Raw genomic sequence first — 12,000 nt, forward strand, 5'->3', positions numbered from 1 at the left:
TTTGTACATATATAATTCTTTCTTCCTTTAAAATTTTAGGAGGCACTTTATTCTAACAGACCAAAATACGCCCAAAATCTAGAGTGAGGCACTGATATATGCACTAGACTGATCATATTTGATCATATTCTGTTTTTTTGTATTGTTCTGTTTTTGTTTTTATCTTTTGTTTTTTGTTTGTTTGTTTGTTTTTCTCTTTTTTCTTTCTTTCCCTTTCTTTTCCCTGGTTTCAGGTCTTTTCTGATTTGTATAAAGTATATTTCCTGGGGATGTTGTTAACCTGTTAACATTTTGTTCTTTCATTCATCTATTCTCCTCTGGACAAAATGACAAGATGAAAAAAAATCACCTCAGCAAAAAGAACAAGAGGTAGTACCATCAGCCAGGGACCTACTCAATATGGACATTAGTACGATGTCAGACCTAGAGTTCAGAATCATGACTTTAAAGATACTAGCTGGGCTTGAAAAAAGCGTGGAAGTTATTAGAGAAACCCTTTCTGGAGAAATAAAAGAACTAAAATCTAACCAAGTCGAAATCAAAAAGGCTATTAATGAGGTGCAATCAAAAATGGGGGCACTAACTGCTAGGATAAGTGAGGCAGAAGAGAGAATCAGTGATATAGAAGAGGAAGGATGGAAAATAAAGAGGCTGAGGAAAAGAGAGATAAACAACTACAGGATCACGAGGGCAGAATTCGAGAGAAGCAATACGATAAGATGAAACAACATTAGAATAATTGGGATCCCAGAAGAAGAAGAGAGAGAGGGGCAGAAGGTATACTGGAGCAAATTATAGCAGAGAACTTCCCTAATGTGGGGAAGGAAACAGGCATCAAAATCCAGGAGGCACAGAGAACCCCTCTCAAAATCAATAAAAATCGGTCAACACCCCAACATCGAATAGTAAAACTTACGAGTCTCAGAGACAAAGAGAAAATCCTGAAAGCAGCTCAGGAGAAGAGATATGTAACCTACAATGGTAGAAACATTAGATTGACAACAGACCTATCCACAGAGACCTGGCAGGCCAGAAAGGACTGGCATGATATCTTCAGAGCACTAAACGAGAAAAATATGCAGCCAAGAATACTATATCCAGCTAGGCTGTCATTGAAAATAGAAGGAGAGATAAAAAGCTTCCAGGACAAACAAAAACTAAAAAATTTGCAAACACAAAACCAGCCCTACAGGAAATATTGAAAGGGGTCCTCTAAGCAAAGAGAGAGCCTAAAAGCAGCATAGATCAGAAAGGAACACAGATAATATACAGTCACAGTCACCTTACAGGCAATACATTGGCACTAAATTCATATCTTTCAATAGTTACCCTGAATGTAAATGGGCTCAATGCCCCAATCAAAAGACACAGGCTATCAGATTGGATTAAAAAACAAGACCCATCAATATGCTGTCTGCAAGAGACTCATTTTAGACCCAAAGACACTCCCAGATTGAAAGTGAGGGGGTGGAAAACAATTTACCATGCTAATGGACACCAAAAGAAAGCTGGGGTGGCAATCCTTATATCAGACAAATTAGATTTTAAAACAAAGACTGTAATAAGAGATGAAGAAGGACACTATATCCTACTTAAAGGGTCTATCCAACAAGAAGATCTAACAATTGTAAATATCTCTGCCCCTAACATGGGAGCAGCCAATTATATAAGGCAATTAATAAAAAAAGCAAAGAAACACATTGACAACAATACAATAAGAGTGGGGGACTTTAACACCCCCTGACTGAAATGGAGAGATCATCTAAGCAAAAGATCAACAAGGAAATAAAGACTTTAAATGACACACTGGACCAAATGGACTTCACAGACATATTCAGAACATCCCATCCCAAAGCAATGGAATACACATTCTTCTCTAGTGCCCATGGAACATTCTCCAGAATAGATCACATCCTAGGTCACAAATCAGGTCTCAACCGGTACCAAAAGATTGGGATTATTCCCTGCATATTTTCAGACCAAAAGGCTTTGAAACTAGAACTCAATCACAAGAGGAAAGTCGGAAAGAACTCAAATGCATGGAGGCTAAAGAGCATCCTACTAAAGAATGGATGGGTCAACCAGGAAATTAAAGAAGAATTTAAAAAATTCATGGAAACCAATGAAAATGAAAACACAACTGTTCAAAATCTTTGGGATACAGCAAAGGCAACCCTGAGAGGAAAGTATATAGCAATACAAGACTTTCTCAAGAAACAAGAAAGGTCTCAAATACACAACCTAACCCTACACCTAAAGGAGCTGGAGAAAGAAGAGCAAATAAAGCCTAAACCCAGCAGGAGAAGAGAAATAAAAGATCAGAGCAGAAATCAATGAAATAGAAACCAAAAGAACAGTAGAACAGATCAACGAAACTAGGAGCTGGTTCTTTGAAAGAATTAACAAGATCGATAAACCCCTGGCCAGACTTATCGAAAAGAAAAGAGAAATGACCCAAATCAACAAAATCATGAATGAAAGAGGAGAGATCACAACCAACACCAAAGAAATACAAACAATTATAAGAACATATTATGAGCAACTCTATGCCAGCAAATTACATAACCTGGAAGAAATGGGTACATTCCTAGAGATGTATCAACTACCAAAGTTGAACCAGGAAGAAATAGAAAACCTGAACAGATCTGTAACCACTAAGGAAATTGAAGCAGTCATCAAAAATCTCCCAACAAACAAAAGCCCAGGGCCAGATGGCTTCCCAGGGAATTCTATCAGACATTTAAAGAAGAATTTGTACCTATTCTCCTGAAACTGTTCCAAAAAATAGAAATGGAAGGAAAACTTCGAAATTCATTTTATGAGGCCAGCATTAACTTGATCCCAAAACCAGACAAAGACCCCATCAAAAAGGAGAATTACAGACCAATATCCTTGATGAACATGGATGCAAAAATTCTCACCAAAATACTAGCCAATAGGATCCAACAGTACGTTAAAAGGATTATTCACCATGACCAAGTGGGATTTATCCCTGGGCTGCAAGGTTGGTTCAACATCCACAAATCAATCAATGTGATACAATACATTAACAAAAGAAAGAACAAGAATCATATGATCCTCTCAATAGAGGCAGAAAAAGCATTTGACAAAGTACAGCATCCTTTCTTGATCAAAACTCTTCACAGTATAGGGATAGAGGGTACATACCTCAATATCATAAAAGCCATCTATGAAAAACCTACAGCGAATATCATTCTCAATGGGGAAAAGCTGAGAGCTTTCCCCCTAAGGTCAGGAACACGGCAAGGATGTCCACTATCACCACTGCTATTCAACATAGTATTAGAAGTCCTAGCCACAGCAATCAGACAACAAAAAGAAATCAAAGGCATCCAAATCAGCGAAGAGGAAGTCAAACTCTCACTCTTTGCAGATGATATGATACTGTATGTGGAAAACCCAAAAGACTCCACCCCAAAACTGCTAGAACTCATACAGGAATTCAGTCAAGTAGCAGGATATAAAATCAATGCACAGAAATCAGTGGCATTCCTATACACCAACAACAAGACAGAAGAGAGACAAATCAAGGAGTCGATCCCATTTACAATTGCACCCAAAACCATAAGATACCTGGGAATAAATTTAACCAAAGAGGCAAAGGATCTGTACTCAGAAAACTATAAAATACTCATGAAAGCAATTGAAGAAGACACAAAGAAATGGAAAAACGTTCCATGCTCATGGATTGGAAGAACAAACATTGTGACGATATCAATGCTACCTAGAGCAATCTACACATTCAATGCAATCCCCATCAAAATACCATCCACTTTTTTCAAAGAAATGGAACAAAGAATCCTAAAATTTGTATGGAATCAGAAGAGACCCCGAATAGCCAGAGGAATATTGAAAAAGAAAAGCAAAGCTGGTGGCATCACAATTCCGGACTTCCAGCTCTATTACAAAGCTGTCATCATCAAGACAGTATGGTACTGGCACAAAAACAGACACATAGATCAATGGAACAGAATAGAGAGCCCAGAAGTGGACCCTCAACTCTATGGTCAACTCATCTTTGACAAAGCATGAAAGAATGTCTAATGGAAAAAAGACAGTCTCTTCAACAAATGGTGTTGGGAAAATTGGACAGCCACATGCAGAAGAATGAAACTGGAGCATTTCCTCACACCACACACAAAAATAGACTCCAAAGGGTTGAAAGACCTAAACATGAGACAGGAGTCCATCAAAATCCTAAAGGAGAACACAGGCAGCAACCTCTTCGACCTCAGCCACAGCAACTTCTTCCTAGAAACATCGCCAAAGGCAAGGGAAGCAAGGGCCAAAATGAACTATTGGGATTTCATCAAGATAAAAAGCTTTTGCACAGCAAAAGAAACAGTCCACAAAACCAAAAGACAACCGACAGAATGGGAGAAAATATTTGCAAATGACATATCAGATAAAGGGCTAGTATCCAAAATCTATAAAGAACTTATCCAACTCAACACCCAAAGAACAAATAATCCAATCAAGAAATGGGCAGAAGACGTGAACAGACATTTCTGCAAAGAAGACATCCAAATGGCCAACAGACACATGAAAAAGTGCTCAACATCGCTCGGCCTCAGGGAAATCCAAATCAAAACCTCAATGAGATACCATCTCACACCAGTCAGAATGGCTAAAATTAACAAGTCAGGAAACGACAGATGTTGGCAGGATGCGGAGAAAGGGGAACCCTCCTACACTGTTGGTGGGAATGCAAGCTGGTGCAACCACTCTGGAAAATAGTATGGAGGTTCCTCAAACAATTGAAAATAGAGAAACATATGATCCAGGAATTGCACTACTGGGTATTTACCACAAAGATACAAATGTAGGTATCCAAAGGGGTATGTGCACCCCAATGTTTATAGCAGCAATGTCCACAATAGCCAAACTGTGGAAAGAGCCAAGATGTTCATCGACAGATGAATGGATAAAGAAGAGGTGGTGTATATATACACAATGGAATATTTTGCAGCCACCAACAGGAATGAGATCTTGCCATTTGCAACGACGTGGATGGAACTGGAGGGTGTTATGCTGAGTGAAATAAGTCAATCAGAGAAAGACATGTATCATATGACCTCGCTGATATGAGGAATTCTTAATCTCAGGAAAGAAACAGTGTTGCTGGAGTGGTGGGGGGTGGGAGGGATGGGGTGGCTGGGTGATAGGCATTGGAGAGGGTACGTGCTATGGTGAGTGCTGTGAATTGTGCAAGATTGTTGAATCACAGATCTGTACTTCTGAAACAAATAATGCAACATATGTTAAGAAAAAAGAAAAAGAAGAAGATAGCAGGAGGGGAAGAATGAAGGGGAGTATGTCAGAGGGGGAGATGAACCATGAGAGAGGATGGACTCTGAAAAACAAACCGAGGGTTCTATAGGGGAGGGGGGTGGGGGGATGTGTTAGCCTGGTGAAGGGTATTAAAGAGGGCACATTCTGCGTGGAGCGCTGGGTGTTATGCGCAAACAATGAATCATGGAACACTACATCAAAAACTAATGATGTAATGTATGGTGATTAACATAACAATAAAAAAACCCCTGTTTGGAGTAGAGGGAATAAAACTCTGAGAGTAGGAGGTGAGAATGTGGAGACTAACTCTTTCATTGGGGTGGAATAAAGAGGGGCATGACTTCACGTGGATGAATTTTTTAAGTGGGTCCAAATATAACGTAGTTCACAGTGGATAAGAGTGTCGAGATAATTACCATGTTCCAAGGACACATTGTTAAGGAGCTCTGTTGTAATTAGAGTTTTAAAATCAATAAAAATTATTTTCTATCTTGAAAAAAAAAAGCTGAGTCTTTCTCACCCATGAACATGCTGCATTTTTCCATTTTTTTCATGTTTTAAAAATTTACACCCTTCGAAAAGATTTTATACTGTTTCCATAATATTAATGAATATCTTTTGTCAGCTGTGTTCTTACATACCTTATATTTTTGTTGCTACTGTTACTAATAGGATTTTTAAATTATATTTTTTAATTGGGTGTTGCTGGTTTATAGAGATGTTATTGATTTTTGTATATTGTTTTGTATCCACCAAGCTCTTATTGCCTTTAATGGTTTCTTTATATAATCTCATAGATTTTTCCATGTAGACAACCATATCGTCTGTGAATAATGACAATTTTGATTCTTCCCATCCAATCTTTACATCTTTTTCTCCCCCCGGTCTTTTTGCTTTGGCCAGGACATCCAGGAAAATGCTAGAATACAAACGGTGCTAAAGGGCATCCTTATTTTTGAAAATGGAATGTTCTAAACATTTCACTATTAAACATGATATTTTTTGAAGGTTTTTGATAGATACTCTTTGTCAGGTAACGTAATTTCCCCTTCAGTCCTGGTTGCTAAGAGTTTTTACTTGAATAGATGTTAAATTTCATGTGTTCTTATTCTGTATCTTTTGGGATTATCACATTGGGTTTTCTCCTTTTATCTGTTACGGTTATATTACTTTTATTGATTTTCTAACATTAAATCATCCTTGCATTCCTGAAATAAGACTTACTTGGTCATGGGGTATTTATTTTTAAATACTTCCCTGCATTTGGTTGCTAATAAATTACTTAAGACTTTTACATTTATGTTAATGAGTGAACTTGGCCTGTAATTTACTCTTTGCACTGTCCTTCTCCACTTTGTGCACTAAGGTTACATTAGTCTCATATGATGAGTTGGGGAGTTCTCTTTCTATCTGCTTGGTAGCATTTGCATAAATTAGGAAATACTGGTTCCTTGTAGGTTTGGTACTTATCTGTGCAGTCATCGTGGCCTTTTCCTTGGAGGCAGGAGAGATCATTGTTTTTTAATTATTGATTCAACTTCTTTAGTGATCATAAATCTGTTCAGGTTTTCTCTATATATACATTTTTAAAAAAGATTTATTTATTTGAGAGAGAGAGAGAAAGTGAGCAGGAGGGAGAGGGAGAGAGAATTTGAGGCAGGCTGAGTGCAGAGCCCAACGTGGGGCTGGATTCCATGACTACAAGATCATGACCTGAGCCAAAACCAAGAGTTGGATGCTTAACTGACTGAGCCACCCAGGTACCCCTCTGTATTTTTTTATGGGACAGTTTGGTAATTCAATTTTTTTTAAACATATGCCTTTTTTAGGTTTCAAACTTATTGGCCTCAAGTTGTTCAAGCATTCTTTTGAGCTGCTTTAAATTTCTAGTGTACCTGTAATTATGTATCTTTTTAAAGTCTAATATGGCTAATTTGTACCTCAGTTCTTTTTCTTATCCAGTCTTGCTAGAGGATTAGCTTTATTTTGATGTTTACAAAGACTCAGGCATTGGTCCTGTTGACCCTCTTTATTTTGTTATTTGTTTCTACATGATGAATTTTGCTCTTCTTGTTTTCATTTCTTTTCTTCTACCCCTTAACTTGGGTTTACTGTTTTTCATTTTCTAATTTTTTGAATTAGATGCTGAAGCCATAGCCTTTTGATTTCTCTTCTTATGTAATATATGCATTTAAGGCAACAGTTGCCTCTTAGTACTGAGTATTGAGTTGCATATATCAATTTTGATATGTAGTACCTTTATTGTCATTCATTTCTGAATAGTGATACTATCCTTTATGATTTATTTGTAATACTATAAATTATGTACAAGAGATTTTAAAATTTCCTAACATTCATGGTTTTGAGGTTGATTTTTAAACTTCTAGTTTCTAATATTATAGTACTTTGGTCACAAAATGTAGTCTGTAGGCTACAGAATGTTTTGATTTTATTGAATCTTGCTTTATGAGCAAGTATCCAGTCAATTTTTGGTAAATTATTCATGTGTTCTTGAAAATAAAATGTATTCTTTAAATTTTGGTGTAGGATATATGTTGCAGTCCATTTGGTGAAGTTTACTAATTGTGCTGCTTAAATGCTTGTTTTCTTACTGCTTTTTATACAGCAGTTACAGCAAGATGTTAAAATCTTCCCCCAATGTTTGTGGATTTGTTCATTTCTCCTTGTGAGTTTTTTCTTTATATATTTTAAAGCTATGTTATTAAGTATATACAGGTTCAAGATGGTTATGTTTTTCTGAAAAAGTATTCATTTTATAACTACATAGTAATATTTTTAGTCACATTTTCTCCCTTAAATATATTTTTGTCTGATTTAATATGACTGTATCAATTTAATTTCCATTAGTGTTTGCCCATTATATGATTTTTTTGCCTCTTTACTTTCAATGTTTTTGTCATTCTGTTTAGGTATGTCTCTTACAAGCAGTGTTTAGTTGGAGAGTTCACATGTTTAAAAACCAGTGTAAGATTGTGTAGTTTAGTTTGGGATGAGTTTAGTCTTACTGATGTCTCTATTTCCACCATTTTATTTTGTATTTTATAATTGCCACACATTTCTTTGATTCTTTGTTTTCTTGTCTGTGTATGTGCACATGTGTGTTTGTATATATGTTTCATGGGGTCTATTAGATTCATTGAGCTTCCTTCTTCTCAATGCACATTCTCACATTCCCTTCTCCAGAAGCTGCACACCAGTGTATCTTTTTAGGTGTTAACATTTCTTTTTTGCATGCATGCTTGACCTAAAAAGTTTAAATTTAGTCAATAAATCTCTGCTTTTTTAAGTGAAAAAGGCAGTAGCTCCACCTTTCATGTTATTATTGTATAGTATTTAATTCTACCTTTTAAAACACACACACATACGATTAGTGAATTTTTTTGGCATTCTTTTATACAGTTGATGCTTCCTTCGTTCCTTTTGCTTCTTTACTTTCATTTTTTCATTTCTTCACTTAATTTTCTTCTTTCTCAAGAACATCCCTTTGTACATATTTCAAGGAGGGCCTGTGAATGGTAAATTCTTTCAATCTCAGTCTTTGTTAATCTGAAACGTCTTTATTTTGCTCTCACGATATTGTTTTTAATTGAGTGATATTAGGAAATAGTAAAATACAAATAGCTCAGTTCAATGAATTTTGATAAACTACCACCAAAACAACATACAGGACATTTCCTTCACTCCTCATATCACCCATTCCTGTCAATCCCAACCCCCAGCTCCATTCCAGAAACAACCACTGTTTGGTTTTCTGTTATCATTAGATTAATTTTATCTCTTCTAGAACTTCATATAAATGAAATCAGGCAGTATATACTTTTGTACTTGGCTTCTTTCACTCACAATGTTTTTGCAATTCATACATGGGTTGTGTGTTTTAGTACTTACTTTTTAAAATTTTGAGTTGTATTCCATTATATGAATAGACCACCATTTGTTTATTCATTCTCCTGCTGATGTACAGTGAGTTTTCCTATACACCAGCCTTATCTCTGGCCAGGTGTCCATTGTTCTGAGATCTTAAACAGTTATTCAGAAAGCCAAAACCCATTCTCTGACACATCTAGTAATACCAGCTACTCACTTCCTGAACTTTGATTCCTCTTTCATCTTTCAAATTTCTTACTGTTACTTGGGATAAAAACACTGATGCTACCCCTCAGGTCTTTCAGTTTTTTGCCAAGTCCTTGAGAAGTATCCCAAAATTCAAGGCTTTTTCTGATGGTGCAGTTGTTTTCCAAATTATTCAGCAGAACTTGGGAGTGGTTGGTGCATGGGATAACTGTTAATCGGATCTTCATACATAATAGTCAATCATGGGGCACCTTGGTGGCCCAGTCGGTTTGAAGAGGAAAAATCTGTGTCCTAAGATGGCCAACTGAGACAGCAAGGGAGTCCCAGTCCTTGCCCCGGGGCTCTTCTGGGTTCTTCTCCCTGCCTCGCTTCCCACGTGCACCAATAGTGCCAAGTATGCGGAAGTAGAAGTGTATAAATTACCCCCTTTGTTTGTGCTCAGAGCTCAGACCTTTGGAGATCATTCTCCTCTGAGCCAGCCGGTGTTAAATAAACCTCCTATCCTCCAAGATCTCCAAGTGCCACTTGGTTCTTCCGTCAGGCGATGCAGTCCAGGTTTGGTAACAGGTTAAGTGTCCAACTCTCAATCTTGGCTCAGGTCTTGATCTCAGGGTTGTGACTTCAAGCCCTGCGCTGGGCTCCATGGGCTTTACTTAAAAAAAAAAAAAAATCAGTCATAACATTTTAAGAGCCTTTACCATGTGCAACTTTTTAGTCAAGTACTTAATTTTGATGATTTTATTTATTCCTTACTACAAGCCTATGATTACTCCCACCCTACAGATAAGGACACTGAGGTTTAGATAAACACAGCAAGATGACACCTCTAGTAAGTGGCAAATCAGAATTTGAACTCAAGCCATCTCTATATTTTGCATTTTTAAGAATTGTTTGGCTTTGCTGGACAGTAAACTCCACTTTTAACCTTGTCAGGAAACCTCTGTACATTTTGCATTTTCCTTCTGGGGCCAAGACACCAGTTACCTGCAGATTTTTCTTTCTGTTTCATGATTCCTGAGTTGCTGTGTTTTCTCCAGGAAGTGTGGCTCACTCTCTAAGGAGGGCCTCATTTTTGGGTGATGCTTCTGTGTCCGGAGATCCATTTCCTTCCATTTCTCCTTAGGGTTAACCAGGTTTCCTGCTAGCCAGAAGGAAACCAGAAGGGAAGAATTCAATCTCTGCTTTTCCAGGCAGGCCCAAGTGCTATTCTCTTGGCTTCTGGAACACCTTTTGGTCACTTAGTGATTATTTTCACAACTCAGTTGGGCATGCAGTTAGAGTCTCCTGGATTAATTAAGCAGTGGTAATTAACAGAGTCTTGGGCCTCCATGGAGCAGTCACAGTTGGTTATTTCTAAGTTACCATGATGATAGTTTTAAATCTCTCATGGTATCTTACACAATTTCTTTCTTGTACCTTGAGAATAGCAGAGCTGATTTCCCAGAGAATTTTGGTGCCATATTTTTGTAAATAGAGATAAAAAGTATAGATGAAGTAGATAAGCCAATTGGCTACTTGTAATTCAGGCTTTCTCAGATTGTCCATGAACTTATGGCATAAGAGAAAAAAATCCAGAATATAGCGAATGGAGAAGAAATATGTTGAAGTTTGGTCTCTAGAGTAAATGTGAAATAGAAGGAACATGTAGTTATTGGAATAATTCAGGTCAAATCCATATTGGAGGGAGACTAAACAAAGAGAAAATGGCAAAGAGGGACAAGGGACACAAAGCATATGAAAAACCAGAGCTGTCTGGGAAAAGACGAATCTTTCCTTCTGTAGGCTTGAGTCAAGAACTCAGTCATCTTGGTAATACTGGGTTGGATGCCTAAATTTGCCAGGAAAAAGACCAGGAGAACTTTCAGGAAAAAACTTAGCTATACCCAACAATTCAGATATGGTGAAGTGAAGTCAATGTTCCCAGAAGTTCTTCCAAAACAAGTTGTCTGTGGAAGATATAACCACAGTGGTGCTGTGTAAACCCAAACTTTTACTCTTAAAATCTCTGACTCTGGAAAAACTGGAGAAAAATGCAGCAAGCAACCCAGGATACAGTTCACCAACAAGAAATGGCAGAAAAGGAACAACAGCAAATAACTCAGCCCTTCTAGAGGATACCCTACCTTACTTACTATTAACAATAGCTAGAAAATAATTTGCATCTGTATGCTAAAGATAGTATGTGTTATAAAACTGATAGTACTGATATAAATAATATAAAAAATCCAACACTAATGAAACTTGTATTGTGAATTACCCTCTGGTTTGTATTGAAAGTAAGCAATTAAGAAACTTTGAACCAGCCCCCCACCATCACCCAAAGAAAACCATGTAAAAAGCTAGTTTTTACTTTTAAAAGATGAAGAGTAATAAAACACATTAAGGCCCCTTGGAAAGGGTATGGATCAGGAAGATTTATCCTGGTTTGGAGAGTCATGACTCTGAATTACTAATGAATTTAAAAGATGATTCCAGAGTTTGATTTATGCCAGCAAAGAACAATCCAGGGTTCAGATTAAAAAGCCAGAAAGAATGAAAAGCCTCAAGGTAGAAGATGGGTGTGTTTTCCTGTCCAAACTCCTGTTCCAAGGC

General features: G+C 37.2%; 1 pseudogene; it reads left to right on the forward strand.

Moving 5' to 3' along the window:
• Nucleotides 1-9,952: 9,952 nt before the first annotated feature.
• LOC113922417 lies at nt 9,953-11,519 on the forward strand (annotated as a pseudogene).
• The last annotated feature ends 481 nt before the right edge of the window (nt 11,520-12,000 follow it).

The sequence above is a fragment of the Zalophus californianus genome, chromosome 9 (assembly GCF_009762305.2).
Source record: "Zalophus californianus isolate mZalCal1 chromosome 9, mZalCal1.pri.v2, whole genome shotgun sequence".
In the NCBI taxonomy this organism is placed as follows: Eukaryota; Metazoa; Chordata; class Mammalia; order Carnivora; family Otariidae; genus Zalophus; species Zalophus californianus.